The sequence below is a fragment of the Sus scrofa genome, chromosome 14, assembly GCF_054392235.1.
Source record: "Sus scrofa isolate SSC_HxYL_T2T_F1_AM1 chromosome 14, Sscrofa_HxYL_maternal_Yorkshire_Landrace_v2.0, whole genome shotgun sequence".
NCBI classification, from domain to species: Eukaryota; Metazoa; Chordata; class Mammalia; order Artiodactyla; family Suidae; genus Sus; species Sus scrofa.
Window position 1 is genome coordinate 121895344 of NC_139396.1, and position 22327 is coordinate 121917670.

General features: G+C 39.6%; 1 long non-coding RNA gene across 1 annotated transcript; it reads right to left on the reverse strand.

The window, feature by feature from the left end:
- Positions 1 to 20164: 20164 nt before the first annotated feature.
- LOC146396967 (uncharacterized) lies at positions 20165 to 22059 on the reverse strand. The gene is made up of 3 exons (XR_014827650.1): positions 21930 to 22059; positions 20961 to 21025; positions 20165 to 20260 (listed from the first exon to the last, which is right to left on the reverse strand). It is a non-coding gene; the product is annotated as an uncharacterized LOC146396967 (long non-coding RNA).
- Between the last annotated feature and the right edge of the window lie 268 nt (positions 22060 to 22327).

Here is a 22327-nt window from a genome sequence, read left to right on the forward strand (position 1 = left end):
TTGAGGGGAAATGAAAATATTCTAGATTAATTTTGGTGATGAATGTACAGTATATAAATATACTAAAACCCATGGAATTGTACACTTTGAATGGGTGAACTTTAGAGTATGTGACAAAGCTGTTAAAAAAATAAAAGAGATTGTTTTAAGTCTCTCTTCTCACATCCCAGCCAAGACCACATTGCAAACCTCCTGGCTCAATGAAGTTGCATCAAACTCGAGTTCAACAAGTCCCCACCTTATCAGCCCCTCCCTCCATGTCAGTTGGGAAGTCCCAGGAATTTTTTTTTTTTTTGGCATCCATATATTTTTTTTTCCACTCTTTCATTATTTTTTTAATTGCTATTTCCCCAATATGATTTTTTTTTCCTACTGTACAGCATGGTGACCCAGTTACACATACATGTACACATTCTATTTTCACACATTATCATGCTCCATCATAAATGACTAGACATCGTTCCCAGTGCTACACAGCAGGATCTCATTGCTAATCTATTCCAAAGGCAATAGTTTGCCTCTATTAACCCCAAACCCCCAATCCATCCCACTCCTTCCCCCTCCCCCTTGGCAACCACAAGTCTACTCTCCAAGTCCATGATTTCTTTTCTGTGGAAAGGTTCATTTGTGCCCTATATTAGATTCCAGCTATAAGTGATATCATATGGTATTTGTCTTTCTCTTTCTGACTTACTTCACTCAGTAGGAGAGTCTCTAGTTCCATCCATGTTGCTGCAAATGGCATTATTGTTCTTTTTGATGGCTGAGTAGTATTCCATTGTGTATATATACCTAATCCAATCATCTGTCAATGGACATTTGGGTTGTTTCCATGTCTTGGCTATTGTGAATAGTGCTGCAATGAACATGTGGGTGCATGTGTCTTTTTTAAGGAAAGTTTTATCTGGATATATGCCCAAGAGTGGGGTTGCTGGGTCACATGGTAGTTCTATGTATAGTTTTCTAAGGTGGCTCCATACTGGTTTCCATAGTGGTTGTACCAGCTTACATTTCCACCAACAGTGCAGGAGGATTCCCTTTTCTCCACACCCCCTCCAGCATTTGTTATTTGTGGGAAGTCCTAGGAATTTTAATATCTTTCACTATGGAGTAAAAATAAATGACAAATCACCTACCCTGCTACCACAGATAATGATGAGCCTGAAAATAATTCTTGTTTCTAGCGTTTTGGTTGAATCTATAGGAATCTCTTTAAAGAACTCTAATTATCCCATCCAATAGGAAGGAGAATTTATTTATTGTTTTTAAAATAATGCCTAGTTTATTCTCTATACCCTGGGAGCTCACAAGGAAGGAAGTTTGGTCAATGAAAGTCTCTGATGCCGGCTTTTTTTTTTTTATGGAAGTCAAGCTTCTTCCTTTGGACTTAACTGATAAGAGATTTCTGATTATTCAACCTGGGTAGGGCTCAAGATATAAAACACCATCTCCAATAAAGAGTTTGCTAAGTAAATTGACACTATGAAAACATTTTCAAGGACTTATGCAACTGACTTAAGAGAACAAGTTGTTTTTCAAGTTCATCAGATGAATATATGTGAACAAAGCCAGTAAATATAAATGCTCTTTCCCTAGCAAGTTTCTGTCCAGAAACACAGGACAGGAGCTGGAAGTTAATTCTTGTTGGAGGTACTTGAAAAATTTAAAACCAGTATCTTTTAAAGCATTAAAATTAAAAAAAAATACTGATAATCTCTAGAACCACTTAGATGCGTCTTTTCACTTATGCAGAATGCATTTCCTATAATAACTCCAAGTTAATGAATATTATTGTTTAATACTTTTTTTTTTTTTTTTTGTCTTTTTAGGGCTGTACCTACGGCATATGGAGGTTCCTGGGCCAGGAGTCGAATCCAAGCTGTAGCTGCTAGCCTACACCACAGCCACAGCTATGCCAGATCCAAGCCTTGTCTGTGACCTACACCACAGCTCACGGCAACACTGGATCCTTAACTCACTGAGCGGGGCCAGGGATTGAACCTGTGTCCTCATGAATACTAGTCAGATTCATTTCTGCTGAGCCACGATGAGAACTTCTGTTTAATACATTTTTGAATAAGTACGTCATGCACTAGGCCCGGAAGGGGTTGCCTGCCTGGTTATTGCAAGCACGGGTGGTGGAGCCAGATTCTCTGGATTTAACCCTGGCTCTGCCACTTACTTAAGTATTTAACTTCTTTGTGCCTCATTTCCTCTTCTAAAAAAAGAACATAGCAGTCTTACCTGCTTCACAGGTTGTCCTGAAGGTTAAGTAAGTTAATATATGTAAAGCCCATAGATGATTTTTTTCCATCCTTACTCAGAAAGAGTCCTGCGAATTAATTTGAGACCCTCATATCTCCACCATTTTTGGGAATGGCTGTAGCTGATGTGAATCTACTACCCAAGTGAATATCGTTAGGCTTATCATGTGACAAATAAGTTAAATAATTGCTTACTATTATAATATTTTTAAGATTTTAGGTGTAACAATTTTACAACACACGTGCTTTTTAGACACACGTGCTATTAGACACACGTGCTATTAGACACACGTGCTTTTTTTTTTAATGATGGAAGTATATACGTGTTCAACTTGTTAGCATTTTATTTTTGGTTCTGCTCAAAAAACAATTCTAACTTGACTGACTCATTTTACTTTATTTTTTGCTTTTTAGGGCCACACCTGCAGCATATGGAAGTTCCCAGGCTAGGGGTCAAATCAGAGCTGCAGCTGCCAGCCTACGCCACAGCCATAGCAACACCAGATCTGAGCCACATCTGCAACCTACAACACAGCTCTCAGCAACGCCAAATCCTTAACCCACTGAGCAAGGCCAGGGATCAAACTAGCGACTTCATGAATGATGGTTGGTTTCATTACCACTGAGCCACAACAGGAACTCCTGACTGACTCATTCCCCTCCACCACCCCTGACTGACTCATTTTAATGGAGACAAAATTTTCTCCATTAAAAGAGAAGGGAGTAGTGAGTATGGACAGAAAGCATTTAATAACTGACTGAGTAAGGAGGACCATGTTCTCATCCTGTTAAAGCCCTCTTTGCACTTCATAATGCAGTAATATTTTGCAATGGAATGGATAGTGTTGGTATCGCAACTCCCATGGATGCTCTCACTTTTCTGTTTATTCTATAAGGCTTAGACTGAACACAGAGTGAGCCAGTGTTTATGCTACAAGGCTGAAATAATACCATTCCTTTCAAGTACTTAAAAATATAGAAATATTTTTGCTTCATAACTCAGAATATGTGAGTGTGATATCTTTCTTTCAGCAAGGAAAAAAAATTTCAGTGTTCTAATCCCCACCTTTGAAAAAACTGGTTGTTCTTTTGAAAGGACTATGCAAATAAAATTGCAAGGAATGCAGGTGTGGGTATAACTGAGTTAACAACTTGCTTGAGAGGCAAAGAGAAGTAACTTGTTTTGAAATTTCATGGATCTGAGATAGTGATCTAATGCATTGCTAACTATTACTAGAGTGTCCCTGAGGGGAGCAGATGAGGCCACATCAGAGACTCATTATTAGAATTGAAATATATTATTCTTTCAAGCCACTCAGGCATGGCAGTGGAGTGAAGAGGGATTCCAGAAGGCTGGAATCCCAGCTGAGGATGGCGGGTCTATTGCTATAGGAATGCAAATGCTGTACAGCAAATTTTGCTTTATTGCTTTGTTGATTATCCAGAGCAGAAGTCAGGAGATTTTTCTGTAAAGTGCCAGAGAATAAGTATTTTAGATTTGTAAGCCACACAATCTCTGCTACAACTACTCCATTCTGCTATTTTTTTTTTTTGAATTTTATTTTTGTCTTTTGAGGGCTGCACTTGCTGCATATGGAGGTTCCCAGGCTAGGGGTCCAATCAGAGCCTCAGCTACCGGCCTATACCAGAGCCATAGCATCGTGGGATCCGAGCTGGGTCTGCAACCTACACCACAGGTCACGGCAAAGCCAGATCCTTAACCCACTGAGCAAAGCCAGGGACTGAACCTGCATCCTCATGGATACTAGTCAGATTCATTTCTGCTGAGCCACATGGGAACTCCCCATTCTGCTATTATGGTCTAAAGCAGTTCTAGACAATATATAAATGAATGACTGCAGGTGGGTTCTCAATAAAACTCTACTTACATATACCAAAATTTGACTCTCACATAATTTTTCATGTATCACAAAATATTATTATTCTTTAGATTATTTTAACTATTTAAAAATGTAATAGCCATTTCTAGTTTGGGCCATACAAAAATATGCAGGCCATATTTTTCTAATTTCTGGTCTAGATTTAAGATAAAATGGTGAAATTTTTAATAATGAATATTAAACTTGAAAATGAGTTGGAGTTCCCTTTGTGGCTCAGCGGTTAACAAACCAGACTGGGAGCCATGGGGATGAGGGTTCAATCCCTGGCCTCACTCAGTGGGTTAAGGATCTGGTGTGGCTGTGGCTGTGGCATAGGCCAGCAGCTGTAGCTCTGATTCAACCTCTAGTCTGGGAACTCCCACATGCTGTGGGTGCAGCCCTAAAAAGCCAAAAAAAAAAAAAAAAAAAGTCATGTTTGTAGCTATTATATCGTGAAGAGCACCAAAGAAAAAATAAAAAAACTGAGCAAATATTCTTCCACTATTCAAAAGCTTTTATTCAGCAAGGAATAAAAATGTCATTGATGGGTTCATTTGTTCCATATATTAGATTCCACATATAAGTGATATCATATGGTTTTTGTCTTTCTGACTTACTTCACTTAGTATGAGAATCTCTAGTTGCATCCATGTTGCTGACAATGAGGCCCTACTGTACAGCACAGGGAACCATAACCATGATGGAAGATAACATATAAGAAAGGGAATGTGTGTGTGTGTGTGTGTGTGTGTGTGTGTGTGAGAGAGAGAGACTAGGTCACTTTGCTGAAGTGTCACAGCAGAAATTGGTACAACATTTTAAATCAACTATAATAAAAAAATTAAAAAATTTTTAAGTGTCATTGATGAACAAGTAAGTGCTGGCATGTGTAGTGCTGAAGCCTGAAGAAGCTTTACCTTAATGAATATAATTTGTATGAGGGTGAGAAATAGTTTAACAATAGACCACAGATCAGGTCTAATGGTAATAAATTTATTCAAAGAAGAGTTAGCAGATTAGGATGCAATCTCATTTGTCAGATCGTGTTTGGATTATATTGGTAGGTAGGCTATAAATTAAAGAATTTGGCAAAAATCACAAAAACATTCTGTATCAGTTTGCTCTATGAAATTCACAATAGAAATTATGAATATTTCTATCACCTGTAAGTTGCGACGTCCTGATTGAAGGCACAGGCCTCCGTTTACCTCCATTCATCCCCAGGTTTGCATAGGGTGCAGGAGGAAGCTAGAGGCAACAGTAGTTGATGAAAACTCCTGAGCACACATGAGGAAAGCTCCATAGTTTTGGTGGCGCTGAAAGATGTGGGCAAAGAGGTCCATCAGCAAGCACCAGCCCCCAGACAGAGGAACAGTTACACCAGCTCCCTCACCGGTCTTGGAGTGGAATGTGATGAATTCCACAGGCAAAGGCTTATTTCTGAAGCACCCCAGTCAAGAGCCTGAGAACAGCCTGAGCCAGGCAAAGTTTCCTGGTGCAATGTCACAGAAATGACAATGACAGGCCGGGCAGACAGCTGCCCCAGGTGTGTGGAGCCCACGTTTGGAAAGAGCTGATTGGTGTCTTGAGGGGCAAAGGTGAAATGTTGTTTTGCTGACACCCAGTGCTTCTGATCTGAGAGCCTGCTGGGTGATGGGAAAATCTTCTGGGATGCCTTTGAGAGGCATGTGGTACTCCTGCAGCCGGCTATCAGAGGTCCTTCTTTTCTTGCTTCGGAGCATCCCACATTCTCATGACAGTCTTTCCAGGTCTGTGCTCCTATAGTGTCTGTGCTTCTTTACCTCAAAACTCTACTTCCGTGAATTCCATTGTTTCATGGCAAATGCTTAAGGGCTTTTCTTAGTTTGTCTTTCCACTTCTGCTGCCAATATTGAATTCCTCTCGGTTTCACATTTAAAATTTTGCCTTCTCCAAATTGGGAGCAATTGCCTGACCTTTTCACAGCAATCCCTCCTGGGCTGGTGGAAAGATCTAGTTCTGGGTGTGCAGACGCACTGGACCTAAAGCTTCCACGTGGTCCTTTTCTCTGCACTCAGGGCGAGCGTGGGCAGAGCTCAGGGCCATCCTTACGCTCTTTTACCACCCGCAGCACCGTTAATTCCAACCTATAGTATCTCTTTCTCATTAAAAAATAGATACTTGCTTCTTTTTTTTCTTTTTCATTTTTCCTATTTAGGGCCATGCCTGCACCATATGGAAGCACCCAGGCCAGGGGTGGAATCAGAGCTGTAGCCACTGGCCTATGCCACAGCCACAGCAATGCCAGATCCAGGCCTTGTCTGCGACTTACACCACAGCTCACGGCAATGCCAGATCCTTAATCCGCTGAGTGAGGCCAGGGATTGAACCTGCATCCTCATGGATACTAGTCAGGTTCTTTTCCCGCAGAGCCACAATGGGAACTCCTGGACACATGCTTTTAAATCACTCCTCTTTCCTATTCTTTTGTCTCTTTCTACCTCTTCATTTTAGACTTCAAATAACAACAACAACAAAAAATATATGACTCCTAACCAAGAGAGTGATGGCACAGAAGTCTGCTAGTGACACATTTTTTTTTTCATTTTTAAACTTCGAAATAGATTTAGACTTACAGAAAATTGCAAAAAGTAGTACAGATAGTTCCCATATACTCCTCACTCAGCTTTCTGTAATGTTGCTATCTTCCATAACCATAATATAATTATCAAAACTAAGAAATTAACATTGGTTATCTAAATGAGATAGAGAGCGAGTGCTGTGGTCTCTCTCTCGCTTCACACACCACTCCCCCAAAGAAAGGCCCTGATGAAGACACAGTGCAAAGTCAAGAAGAAAGCTCTCACCAGACCTTACACCCAATTGAATCTTGACCTTGAACTTTCTAGCCTCCAGAACAGTGAGAAAATAAATTTCTGCTGTTTAAGACACACACACACACACACACGACAAGAAAATAAAGAAAAATGAAATTAACATTGGTTTAAAAAACCATTGACTTTACTAATATTTCATTAGTGTTTTGACAATTGTCCTTTTGGTGTTCTAGGATCCAGCTGAGGATCCCACATATCATTCAGTGGTCATAGCTCCTGTATTAGTGTTCTATGCTATGTAACATATTGCCACAAATTTTGTGACTTTACACGCATGTGTAACCTCACAGGTCTTAGAGGAGTCATGGCTTAGCTGGATGTCTGCTTAGGATCCCATAAGTCTGCAATGAAGATATCGTCAAAACCTGGGTTCATTCATATCTGGAGGATCAATTGGGAAAGAATCCTCTTCTATCATTTCCTTGTAGAATTTGCAGCAGCTGGCTTCTTCCAGTCCAGAAAAATTAGAGAGACTCCATGGCCAGACAGAGGCTGCATTCTTATGTAATCCCAGGGACTAATAAGAGTCACATACCCCCCCCTCACTTTTACCACATTCCATTGGTTAGAAATAAGGCACAAGTCCTGCCCACACTCAAGGGGAGGGGACTACAAAAAGGCATGGAAACCAGAGGAAGAACTATGGAAGCCACCTTAAAGTCTGTCCACCACATCTCCTCAGGCTCCTCCAATGTGGGATGGTTCCTCAATTTGTCCTTGTCTTTCATGGTCGTGACTCTTGAAGAGTACTCCTTAGTTCTTTTGTAGAATATTCTCAACTGTGTTTGTTTGATGTTTCCTCATTAGACTGAGGTTATGGATTTTTAGCAAGAATACCACAGACGTAATATGCCCTTCTTACTGCATCAGATGAAGAGGTACATGATATTGATGCTTTATTACCTGTTATATTATGATAGCCTAGATCATATGGTTAAGGTCGTGTCTACTGGGTTTGTCCACTAAGTTACTATTTTTCCCTTTAGTAATTAATAAATATCTGGGGATAGAAACCTTGAGATAATACAAATATCTTGTTTTCCCCTTGAACTTCACCCACTGATTTAAGCATTCCTTAGTGGATCTTGTCTGCAACAGTTATAATTGTGATGTTCCAATAGTGATTTCCTATTTCCTTCATTCTTTCTACATTTATTAATTGGAATCTCTCTGAAAGAAAGATTTGCCCCTTCTCTCCCATTTATTTACTTATCCAATAATTTATTTATATTAGTATGAGATCCTAGATACTTATTTTTTCCCTATGAGTTATAATCTAATACTTTCATTACAGATTCTGTGGCTCAAATTGCTCCAGCTTTGGCCAAAAGGAGTTCTTTCAAGTCAGCTCGCAATGTCTTTTTAACATACCCTCATTTTACTTTTCTTTTATTTATTTATTTATTTATTTTATAATTTTTTTATTTTCCCACTGTACAGCAAGGGGGTCGGGTTATCCTTACATGTATACATTACAATTACATTTTTCCCCCCACCCTTTGTTCTGTTGCTCATTTTACTTTTCTTTCTTTCTTGTTTCCTTCCACCCTCCCTCCCTCCTTCTTTCTTTTTCTCTCCCTTCTTCCTTTCTCCCTCCCTCCCTTTTTCCTTCCTTCCTTTTCTTCTTTTAGCACTTCCTTACTTTCTGGCCCCACAAGATACTCCAGCCTCATTTTGTATTCTTCCTGCCTCAGTTCTAAATTCAATCACTTCTCCATGGAGCCAGGGCCCCTTTTTTTGGAGAATGATATTTAAGATCTGGACACTACATGTGCTCATCGCTCCTGCAATGCCATTGCTTTTAGTCCCTCTCAGTGGACAAAGCTAGGAAACAGAGGCATGTATACTAACACATTCTTATATACGTATCTCTATTTCATATCTACCTATCTGTATGTCTATTAAAAGCCTGTGAGGTCATGCTCACATCTCTGTTTCCAACCTGACATGATCAGGTTCACTTTAGCTTTCCTGGCTCCTCATTTGTGATGTTTCTTCACTGACAGTGAGAAGCTAGCTCTCATTACATTACCTGTAATATATTTACCTATTTGTTCAAACTTAATACACATATAAAATAGTTTCAGAATTGCTAACCCATATCCCTGTGAGAAAGAAGTTAACAAGCTGGAGAATGGTTATTTCTGTACAGTTCTCTTTGTCCTTAGCCTTACAGTGGGCAGTCAAAATACTCCTTTCCAATGCAACTTAGGTTAGTTCTTTGCCATTCTCTTCATGGTGCTCATGTTATTTATAATACATTTATGTTCATATTTTACCTTTTATATTTCATTTTGGATCTCCGCTACATACAGCTTTTTTTTTCAAGTTCACATTCAGTAAAACTTACTCTTTGCAGTGTATAGTTCTGAAGGTTTGGCAAATGCATAGTCAGGGATCTCCCTCCACAGTCACGGTACAGAACAGCCAGAACAGTTTCCGCTACCCCTCAACCCCTCTCTGTAATGCCCTTTATAAATCAAACTCTTCTCCCAACCTCAACCCCAGGCAACTACTGATCTATTTCTATCCTTGTAGTTTTGCCTTAAATGTCATATAAATGGAATCATGAAATATTTTAGGGGTCTTTTTTTTTTCAGTTAGCAAAATATTTTTGAGATCCTCCTATGCTGTGTATGAATCAATAGTTTCTTCCTGCTCATTTCTGGGTTCTATCCCATTGTATGGATGCACCACTAAAATATGGTACATCCACCCACCAATGCATTCAGTCACCATTTGAAAGGTATCTAGATTGTTTCCAGTTTGGGGTGACAATGAATAAGACTTCTATAAATATTCGAGTTCCCGTGTGGCTCAGCAGTAACAAATCCGACTAGTATCCATGAGGATGCAGGTTTGATCCCTGGCTTTGCTCAGTGGGTTAAGGATCTGGCGTTGCCATGAGCCGTGGTATAGGTCACAGATGTGGCTCAGATCCCGCATTGCTGTGGCTGTGGCCTAGGCCAGCAGCTGCAGTTTCAATTCCACCCCTAGCCTGGGAACTTTCATATACCACGGGTGCAGCCCTAAAAGGAAAAAAAAAAAAAGCAGTCATGTACAAGCTTTATGTGAATATAAATTTTTCATTTCTCTTATGTGAAACCTTAAGAATAGGATTGCTGGGTCATATGGCAGGTGTGTGGTGATACACCTTTTTAAAAAATACCATTTTCATTGAGATATCGTTTATATACCATCAAATGTACAATGCAATGTTATCAGTACAGTCACTGCAGAGTTGTGCCACCATTACCACTCTCTAATTTTAGGATGTCTTCATGCCCAATGAGGAAACCCATGTCCATTCACAATCTCTCCCAGTTCTCTCTTCCCTCAGCCCCTGACAATCACAGATCTACTTTCTGTCTCTATGGATTTGTCTATTCTGGACATTTCATATACATGGAATCATACAATATGCTGTCTTTTGTAACTGGCTCCTTTCACTTAGAATTATGTTTTCAAGCTTCATCCACATTGTAGCAGATAGCAATACTTCATTCTTTGTCGAGTCAAATAATAGTCCATTGTATGGCTAGACCACATTTTGTTTATTCATTCCTCAGTCAGTGGACTTTGGGATTATTTCCAGGATTTGGTGCTTAGAAGTGATGCTGCTATGAACATTTGTATGTAGTTTTTGTGTAGACATTTTTTTCATTTCTCTTGGGTATATACCTAGGAGAGGAATTGCTAGGTCCTCATATACTAACCGTTTGAGGAAATGCCAGACTGTTTTCCAAAGTGTCTGCACCCTTTTATAATCACACCAGTGATGAGCGAGGGTCCCAATTGTCCATCTCCTTGCCAACACTTGTTATTGTTTGTCTTTTTTATTAGAGTCATCTGAATACAAAGTGGTATCTTACTGTGGTTTGGTGATATGCTTTTGACTTTTTAAAAAAGGGAAAGCCATGGAATTAGAATAAAGAGCCACCAAATTTGAAATGTTTAAAAATGCACAATAAGTCCTTCAGACTTGTTACAGTTCACCAGCTACTTTATTTTCTCTAGTGAATCATCTTTTCCCCAGCCCACAGCATTCAAATTAAGAAAGAAGAATTATTTTCAAGTTGAGGGGTTTTTTTTAAAATGTATGATTTGTATAAAAATATTTCCTTCCATTTTAAAATTCCATATATACCAAATTTCAGATGTTTTATTGGTGAAATAAATTTTCCTTTGGGGGTGGTGGTGGTTAGAGGAGGCCTAACCTAGGAACCATGACATAATATGTAATACCGTGTCTGTTCAAAACCACTCAAATTTCCAAGCAATAGAATAAAAAATAAAATGCGGCATAGTATCCATTAGCAAATTAAAAACTTTCTGAAACTAGCCTTTGAGTGGGAAACCAAACCTGAGAGTTATTTCTGAAAGTGCCAAAGCAGCTACCAAGCCTTTGTCTATGGAAACCAAGAATTCCATTGTTGAAGTCATATGTTAGCCCCATGTTTCACCCTTGAACTTGTTTGGTGGCAGGGTGGGAGAACCAATCCTTGACTTTTCATTATGCCACCAGTCTGGCTTTAGTAGACTATGGAGTCAGAGCTCAAAGCTGAAAGACGACATCGAGTATACATCTCTCAGAATGGAGTTTATCCATGCTAAGGCCTCATTGACATTAGCAATCATGGCCACAAATTAAATGGATACAATTTCCTGGTTTGCCAGATTTTTTTTTTCTGGTCATGATGACTAGATATCAGAATTTCATTAGCCATTAAGATGGACTCTTGTACAGAAAGAACAAATTTTGGATAATACACAGAAACAAGAGCTCTCTGCCTAGTATTCTTGGAAAATAAAAGCAACATGTTACTTTTAAAGCTAAAAAGCAAAAGCAAAATAATCTCTGGCAGATTCTCATTATTTTTGCAGAATAAAACAACTCTATAGAAGTCATCACTCTCAATCTAGTTGACAGCCTAATTAAATAAAAAGGTGTAAATTATTGTGGTGTCAGATGGAGCATGAAGAAGAGAAACAGATATTACTTGCAATAAAATAAAATTAGCAGAATTGAAACAACGATGGAAGAAGCAGAAACGTTTCATGCGGAATATCCTTAAGACCACATCTCAAAGGAAGCATAGATTTAATGTTCTACAATAAGCTATTTTTTAATATAAACTGCAGCAAGTAATATAAGCTATAGTAATTGCCAACACTGGAAATTTGTCAGTTTTCTATATTTTGGAGCATTTTCAAATTTGAGGGGTGGGATTCAAGTCATTTCTATCCTAAATCTTTAAAATGTGAAATAAGCCTAGAGGTTATAATAAAATTTCCCTCAATCTTGAAACCCTGAAACATCCTACATGTAAAGGCAATTTCATGTTGCTTCAATTTAGTTCAGTAGATTTATTGAGCATACCGGGTACCGTGCTGGAAATTTCACACTAATGCCCCTTTATGCAGTTTTCAGAGTGGTCCAAAAACATGCTTATTAAATAAGTCAGACCTATTTTGGTCCCAAGAGAAGTCACCCAACTCAAAATATCTTAGTCAAAATAGGCAGGTGTATTTATTGGAAGGATACAGGGTAACTCACAGGATCACAAGAAGAGCCTTAGGAAGCAGGATGGTTCCAAGGCTGTCTAAGAACTTGAGGTCTCCTCAGTTCTTCATCATGCTCTAAGACTTCACCACATGGGAGGAGATGTGGCCACTAGCATCTCTGGGTTTATATACAGAGCTGACACTTCCTAACTGAGAGGGGAAAGACTTCCTTCGATAACTCCAACAGAAAAATCCAGGAAAAGGATTCAGATTGGCTCTAGGGCTGCTCTGGGGCTAAGCCTATCCTAGATCCCATGCCTACTCTTAAGGTACAGAAGGAAACTGCTGGACCAACAGAAACATGTATGAAGCTAGGTCTTGAATCTGACTCCAAACCTTGGATTCTTTTGCTGTGCCCTAGTCACAACTCTTTCATGGAGCTGACCCACTGTTGTATTATAGCTCAGAGAGCTGGTGAAGGACCATTTGTAGGTAAGAGCCCTGTCCAGGCTGCCCAATCCTGAATGCAACTCCTCCTGTCCCCCCTCAACAGCCATAGAAAGATCCCTCATCTGGGCTCTGATTTCATTCTTTAGGTTACTGTTTCTAAAGTGTGGTCTGAATTATGTTTGTAAGGGAAAAAAAAGGAATGTCATTTCTTTACTAAGTAAATAACTAAGTTTTCAAAAGTAGCCGAGTATAATAGTCCATAGCATTCCTCCAAAACAAGAGTAATAGAAGTGAATAGGCTGGGAAATTTCATCTATAATTCCACAGGAATCACTTTACTGTGTGTGTGAGATTGAAGAAACTTGAAGAGATGAGATAGCATGTGCTAGAGAAGTAACTTGATCATTATATCAAGTCTTCCCTAATTAATACATAATTTATTAACAAACAATAGAAACCCTATACAATTTTAGGGATCAGGGCAAGGAGGCTAAATACAATAATTTAGTAATTAGTCTGGAAAAGCAAGTAAGCAAAGAGTTACAATTTATAATTTATAATTAATCTGCTTCTCATAGTGGCTCCCTGGTGGGGAACTTAAGGATTTATTATTACTCAACAATAGCAAGGGGACACCCCTGCTAGCTAACACTACGCATCATGGAGGAAGCTCCACAAACCAAAAGAAGGATGAAAAGGTTTTTTTTTCTTCATTAAATAATGTTAGGAAAAAATGGTGTGGTGGGACAATATTTTCAGAGCATTAACTGATTTTTATACCTAATATTCCCACATCCTGGTTCTTTACCATTTACACAAGACCATTCTGGGCTCAGGATGGAAAATAGAAACTAACTAGGGTGTTCTCCTGGTTTTAAAGCTTAGTGCCCTTAGAGAAAAAGAAAGGACTCTAAATTAACAAAGTATTTGAGAGAAAAGGCACCAAGTCCTAATTAAAAACCCTCAACCAGAAATAGAGTTCAGTGATCTTACTAAGGAATTGTATAAGGAGAGTGGGATTTAGGAATGTGTGTTTTTATAAGCAGCCCAGGAGATTTTGTGCACCAGTGGGTAGATTAGTGGTTCCCTATCTAGCTGCAAAGTGGAATCACCCCCAGGGTTTAACACAGTCTGCTGCAAGCACCATCCCAGAAATCTAGATTGAGAAGGAGAGAAGAAAGCCCAGGAAGCTGAATTTTTATTGTTTCCAAAGTAATTTTTCTTTTTTTTAAATTTTTATTTATTTATTTATTTTTTTGGCTGCACTTGTGGCATGTGGAAGTTCCCAAGCCAGGGATAGAACCTGCACCACAGCAATGACCCAAGCTGCTATAGTGACCGAATGCCAGATCCTTAAACTATGGCGCCACAAGAGAAGTTTCTCCAATGTGATTAGCCAGAGCTGAAAATTCCTGGTAATGTCTATTTCCTTCCTTGTTAATCCTATAAGACATTTTATTCACTGTAGTAGGATGATTTTTAAGAATATTATCTAAGGTTGTCTCCCCAACACACCTATTTCTTCTCTTTCTACTTACTTTCTAAATTTCCTATAAAAAAATTAAAACATGTGGGTGAGTTTGAAGACCTGTATCTAAGGCAATGATGTGCAGAATGTCGCTACTGGATCCACAGCATCAGCATCACCTGGAAATTGGTTGGAACTGCAACTTACACTAGACCATCAGGGTGAGAAACTGTGGATGTGGGGAGAGGGGCAGCAGCCTGTAATTTCACACAAGGAATCTTTTTCTCCCCACTTTTTAAACAATTGTAGTTGATTTACACTGTTGTACCAGTTTTTTCTGTACATCAAAGCGATCCAGTTTAGGTATATGTTTGCGTGTGTGTATATGTGTGTGTGTGTGTGTGTGTGTGTTGTGTGTGTGTGTGTGTGTGTGTGTGTATCCTTTCTTATGTTATTTTCCATCATTGTCTATCACATGAGGCTGGATATAGTTCCTTGTGCTGTACTGTAGGACCTCATTGCTTATCCATTCTAAATGAAATAGTTTGCATCTACTAACCCCAAACTCTCAGGGCATCCCACTCCCCCCCAACCCTTGGCAACCACAAGCCTGTTCTCTATGTCTGCGAGTCTGTTTCTGTTTTGCAGATAGGTTCATTTGTGCCACATTTTCGATTCCATGTAGAAGTGATATCATATGGTATTTGTCTTTCTCTTTCTGACTTACTTTACTTAGTATGAGAATCTCTAGCTGCATTCATATTGCTGCAAATGGCATTATTTCATTCTTTTTTATGGCTGAGTAGTATTCCATTGTATATATGTACCACATCTTCTTAATTCATTCATCTGTTGATGGACATTTAGGTTGTTTCTATGTCTTGGCTATTGTGAATGGTGCTATGAACATACAGGTGCATGTATTTTTTGAAGTGTGGTTTTCTCCAGATATATGGCCAGTAGTGCAATTGCGGGATCATATAGTAGTTCTATATTTAGTTTTCTGAGGAGCTTCCATACTGGTTCCATAGTGGTTTATCAATTCCCTTTTCTCCACACTCTCTCCAGTACTTGTTATTTGTAGACTTCTTAATGATGGCCATTCTGACTGGTAATCTTGATTCACCTTTGTTGAGAACAAATGATTCTTTTAAAGACAAACTTTGAAAACTACTGATGCTTGGGGCCCATTCTCAGATTTTTATTTAATTAGTCAGGTATGTGGTTTCCTCAGATGGCTATAATACACAGTGATGTTTGAGACCCTTTGGGACTTCAAAAGAACTTCCCCCTGTTCAGAGCAGAATTTTCTTTCTCAACTAGAAGTGGAGAAAAGAAAAACAAGTATGTATAGGGGGTGGGTTTAATGAAGAAGAAATGGTGTTTTAAGAATAGGAAGATTTCAAGGTTTAATCATCAGTTGGTTTCAGCAGTGCATATAATAATTTAGGCCACTATTTATGATTTTATTATAATAGGACTATTGCCCCATTTATCTTTAGGAGGCTAAGATTATATGATTATGACGGTAGTTGTATTTTTAGTATTTTCTGATTGAAAATATATGAAGCTTAAGAATGAATTTGCTAACATTTTAAATGAATGTGCATTTTGTTCTTACTGCAGCACCTAAATACATTTGAAAATAGAAATATAGAGAGAGAGCTATTAACATTTTAATAAAATGCTTAGAATCCAAAAACTTTCTTATAATGCTTTCAGGAGGCTTAGGTTCATAAGTTGAGGACTACTAAGGATTTTATACTTTTATATAAAAGAGATGGCGAGAGCAAGATTATGGTTTTTTTTGTTTTTTTTTTTTTGTTTTTTTTTACTGTTTATCTTCCTATGATCTGACTGCCCAAACCTATAAAATCCTTCCAGAAGGTCTGAGACTCATTAGTAAATTGTGCTCAACATATCATATTCCAATTCTTTACAAATTAATCATGCATTTATAGTATCTATGAGATTCCCCTAATCATTAAACATTAATTTATTATATCACACTTTCTCAGTTACGTTGAGAGTATTTACCATGTAAGTTGTTCCTAAATAAAATATTCTGTTCTTCTACAATTACAGACAAATTTCTACAACTTCGATTTCTTGAAGTATGTTATATTTTGTGATATCTTCTCAATTTTAGGCCAAATATTGCAATTTCCCCTCCTCTCTTTCCTTCTTGTTTCTTTCCTTTCTTCCTTCTCTCCTTCTTTCCTTTAAGATCTACTAAGATTGGTTGGATTTTTTTTCAAATAATTTGAAGTTTAAATTAAGTAATTTGTTAATTAGTTATCAGTTAAATAATTTGTTTATTTTTCCAAGTATTTAAAGCCTCTAAGTGACATAGATCAAGCTATCTTCCACCTTGCTAACCATCTTTTAAAAAACCTGTTGAAGACTGAAAATTCAGCCAATTAGTTGACTCAAGTAATTGATTTGCTTACCATTAAACAAATGCAAGTCATTTTCACTGAGCTTTGTTGAATTTTAGAGTGAATTACGCAAATACTCTAAATGTTTCTATTTTGCTAAATGTGTGTATATACTAACAAATGTATATTTTATTTTTTTATTTTTTATTTTTTTTGTCTTTTTGTCTTTTCAGGGCCGCACCCGCGGCTTATGGAGGTTCCCAGGCTAGGGGTCGAATCAAAGCTACAGCTGCCGGCCTATGCCAGAGCCACAGCAACGCCAGATCCGAGCCATGTCTGTGACCTAGACCACAGCTCATGGCAACACTGGATCCTTAACCCTCTGAGCGAGGCCAGGAATCAAACCCACAACCTCATGGTTCCTAGGCGGATTCGTTTCTGCTGTGCCATGACGGGGACTCCATTTTTTAAATTTTTTGTTTGTTTGTTTTTTAGGGCCACGCCTGTGGCATGTGGAAGTTCCCAGGCTAGGGAACGAATCGTAGCTATAGCTGCTGGCCTACGCCACAGCCACAGCAACATGGGATCCAAGCTACGTCTGCAACCTACACCATAGCTCACTGGATCCTTAACCCACTGAGCCCAGCCAGGGATTGAACTCAAAACCTCATGGTTCCTAGTTGGATTCGTTTCCGCTGTGCCATGATGGGAACAGCCAGGAGCTTCTTTTTAAACTAATGCAAAGAATAGACGAAAAAACTATGTGCTTGATTCTACTCAAGAAATGGCAGGAGAGTGTTACTTCTGACTGCAGGTGTGGGCTTTCCCTCTGACCTCCTAAGTCCTGAGGGCAGCCTTTTGGTGATCCGATCAGAGTTGTGCAGTTTGGCTGTGAGCAGCTTTTCTCTGCCCTACCTGGGTGTTTAGTGACAGGCTGGGGCACTTGAAGAAGGTGGCACAGGGTATGGTGGGGTAGGAGGTGAATGCTTCCTGCACCTGGGAACATCAGCCCATCAGTATGGGCCATCAGCAGGGTGACAGATCACCCTCCTATCTAGCTTTCTTTTATCTTTGAAATGCAGCTGCAGGTTAAGTTATCACTACCTATTGGAATCTCTTCAGAGTCTAGCAGTCATCACGTGTGTGTGTATGTGTGTGTGTGTGTGCAACTTTCCTATTACTTTGAATGTTCCTTTGTTCTGGCACTTATAATCACTTGGAATTATTTGTATACATATCCATCTCTTTCACCAGACCATGGACACCTCAGAACAGTGTGACAGTGTGACTTCTCATCCTTGTCCACTGACTTATGAATAAATGCAAGGCCAGCCACATGGCTAAGGCACTCTGATGAGCATAAAGAACATGCAAGATCACGTTGCTGCCTGATTGTATGTGGCGCGTCCTCTATTACAGCCTTCAGCCTCCCCTCACTCTTCTATTTTATCTCCTAAACTCAGCAATACAGATACTTATAATTTTCTGAATGTACCATGTTATTTCATGCGGCTCTCTGCCTGTAAATTTTCGAATTTACACATACCCCCACTTTGAGGAGGGGAAGGCTGGCAAAACCCTACCCTTCTTTCAAGTCTCAATTTATACATCATTTCCCCCAAGAAAATATCTGACGTCTCGCTCCATTCTCCCTCTTTTCAAAGTTGAAATGGATGTCCGTCCTCTGTGCTCACATAATACCCTTCCTTTTAACTAACTGTCCAGTTTAATCCTTGATCTCCATTTCTTCTGGAAAAGATAATGAGCAATGCCCACAGCAAACTTTGACAGTAGGACACACTGGAATGCCCACACACTTGTGCCCCTACACACTAAGCTGGATGCTTACTGAGATCTATTGTGTTTGTTCCCAAGCCTATTTATGCCAATCGTACCTGTTGGTGTAATTAAGTAATTTATTTGGATGTGACTTAAGTGAATAGCATATGAATGGAGAAAAAAAAAAAGCTGTGTTTACTATGAGAACAGATGGATGCTTTGGAAAGTTAAGCTGTTAAAAATGTGTAAATGTGTTCTACTGAATTAAGTGTAGGCAAGATAAAGATGGGGGAGGGGTACATTGAAATTGTGAAGGAATCTCCTTTCAGATTAAGTGACCTTAATTTTTAACTCCACTTTATAAAATCTCAAAGTGGAATTTTTTTTTCTTTTTTCCTTTTTAGGGCTGCATCTGTGGCATATGGAAGTTCCCAGGCTAGGGGTTGAATTGGAGCTGCAGCAGTCGGCCAGTGCCATAGCCACAGCAACATGGGTTCCCAGCCAGGTCTTCAACCAACACCACAGCTCATGGCAGTGCCAGATCCTTAGCCTACTGAGCGAGGGCAGGGATCAAACCCACATCCTCATGGACGCTAGTCTGGTTCATAACCTGCTGAGCCACAATGAGAACTCACCAAACTGGAAATTTTTGAAGATGCCTTATGAAAGTGTTTTTTGGAACTCCCATCAGCATACTCATACCACAGTATAAACCTTTAGCCCTACATCAAAGATTAGTGAAGTGCATGCGTTTTAAGTTAAAAAAAAAAAGTCTAAGGTATGCAAGTTTCATTTTTACCTGTTGATTGTAGTAGGGTTGGTAGGCAAAGACTGTCTTCACTAGACTGGGAGTTTCCTGAAGACAGGGACCATGTCTTGCTCATCTTGGTAGTATCTGTGCTTGGGAATGGGAAGAATATTTAAATCCTAGAGGACTTTCTCTAAGGGTTTCTTGACCTCTATGAACTGCTGCACTTATTTTTGCACAGGGGATTTCAACAATTAGGTCTCTGTGCATTACAGCCACTAGGGGGCAGTGTAGCTGCATTCCTTTGGAATGGCCAATCCAGGGACTACACCTCCAAACTAGATCCCCCAAAATGTGATGAGCTTTCTAAGATGTATTGGACAACCTGTGTCGTGAACATCTCACCAACACTGTCATTCTTTGTACATGTATTTCTCTTGTTTATTTGGGGGAGTTGACTCCATTTTTTTTCTAAACAATGAAAAGACCAAGTAGTAATCACCACCCTCATTAAGTTCATTATTAAAGCCAATCAATGCCTTGAAGAAAGTAAACAAAAGAAAATAGGAAGAAAATTTCAAAAATTCCCAAACCCTCATGCAAATGTTTTGAATAGTATCAAGGACTGTAAATTGGTACAATGCAGGCAACACAGTTTTACAAGCAGAATCTAGGAGGAAACTCTACTGAGAAAGTTATGGAGAGTATGTCCAGATGACTGAACAGATCTCAGCCTTTCCTTCCTTCCCCCAAATGAGTTTTATCTCAGTTCTGATGTGTTGGAATCATAGACTCCAAAAATCAAACTGCTAGTGGAGTTCCCTGGTGGTCTAGTGGGTTAAGAGTCTGGTGTAGTCACTGCTGTGTCATGGGTTGGAGCCCTGGCCCAGGAACTTCAGCATGCCTTGGGTGCTGCCAAAAAAAAAGAATTAAGCTGATAGTTTCTCATACCTTTCCAGAAGCAATGCCTTATTCTAGGAGTGAGAGAATAGTGAGATGAAAAAGAATTCCAAATATCATTTTTAAAAGAAAGACCCTGGGAAAATAAAAAAGAATGATTATTTAACTTTTCAGTGAGTGGCCATGCTGAACTCCAACTAAACTGATGATCTGTGAAGGTACAGGATCTGAAACAATGCAGCCTGGATCCAAGGGAGCTAAGGTCACCTATTTCCCAAGTCTTTGGAAATAATAAAAGAATATCTGTTCCAAAGTACTATTTGAAAATTAATTAAATCCAAAAGAGTACAAACTGCCCAATTTACAGTTATCATAGGGGTCTTGAAATAGTTGACCTAGAGGCTGAGTGAATCACTGTATATGGGGAGCCCAGTGACCTGGGTTTAACTCAAAACTGCCCCTAACTACTGACTAGGGTTAGCTTACCTCCCCTCTCTCAGCACCAGTTTTACATTGCCCACCTGTAAGGAAACTGGACAAATGACCTCAAAACTTCCTCCAAGGTCTGAACAATTATACATTTCTTTTCCAGGAAGTTGCCATGACAGATTTTCCCTTAACTTCCTTCTGTTGCAAGAACACAGCTTTTAAAGAAGCAATAGGAAACACATACATACATCAATTCCTCTATCTCCACCCATACTTAATTTACCTTTTCTCGCAGGGCAGGATCTGGCAGAGTTCAAATATTGTTGGAACAGATACCAAAGGATTTTCCTAATAAAATTAGAATGGGATGTTACTATTTAAATTCCATAAATTCAAAGTGTGCTAGTTTGTGTGCAGAACAGAAACTCAAACCCAGCATTTGCCCTCTAGCTGCTCACAGTTGAAGGGAGTGGTGGCAGCTTATTCCAAATGAGTAAGAAAATAAATATACTGATATTTCAAAACTGGACCAACATGTAGGCAGCCTTTTAAGTTTTTGATTCCTAATTTATTTTTCTTTTCCACCTTCCCATGGAGAAAGGTAGTCAATGAATGAATGCTTAGATCTTCAGTGTCTGTCTGAAAGCTGGCAGTCTTCCAAAAATAAAATTAGGTGCGAAAGAGAAGTTCCAACCCCTGTCTCCTTAAGATAACACTTCTCCAGTCTTTTCGAAGAAGGAAAAGCAAAGTTGTAATGGGCACTATGGCCTTTGGGCATTCTTCTTGGTTCTTTTGCCCTTTACTGTCTATTGATCTGTTTGTGACATTGTGCAAAGAGTTAAGGTACAGAGGCGGGTGTGAGGCCTTATGACTGCTCTCAAGGTACTTGTCACTAACCATAGCTTCTCCTTCTGAACTTCTGCTTCTCCCAGACATTTGAGTTAAGAGAGTTGCCCTTAACTTGGAGCCCTAAGGTATAGGCCATAAGCCTTATCAATTTGAGCCTCTTACTTTTTCACCTCAGGGCCCATCCGGGTTGCCAAACACACAGCTGTCCTAAGGGAATGCTTTGGGGGCTGGACTACAATAAGTCCCTGGGCTACCACTGCCCATTTCCGAGGCTGGCCTTGCTTACTCAACTTTGTGAGTAGGAGCAGTGCCTCAGCTGGCCCATTTGCAACATGAAGAAAATACTGTGAGTTCCAAAGGAATGAATGCATGTGAACCCCTTAGTCCCACAGCTGCGCCTCACCATTTCATCGTTGTCATAGATGATGACGCGGGAGTAGAAGGAGGCTGACAGCCTGGGTTTCAGTCCCCTTTCTTGGAACATGACCATGAGGAAGTCTGAAAGCCTCAACCACTTCCTGGGAGAAAGTAAGACTCAATGCCTGTAGCGCGGGCACAGAAGGCTTAAGGCAGAGGTCAGTGGAGAGCAGAGTGAGAACCAAAAATGTTATCTGCTGCTGTTATTACGGCAGATGAAAACAAGCTGGGCATCGGTGCCCACTGAGGACCTTGCCTACAAACCAGGCGGATTCAGGCAGGTCGCAGAGGCAGGAAACCCTCCTTGGAGATGCGTGGGGGTGGGGTGGGAGGTGGGGGACGCTCTGGCAGCCGCCGGGAGTGGGAAGGGGGAGGGCGAACTTG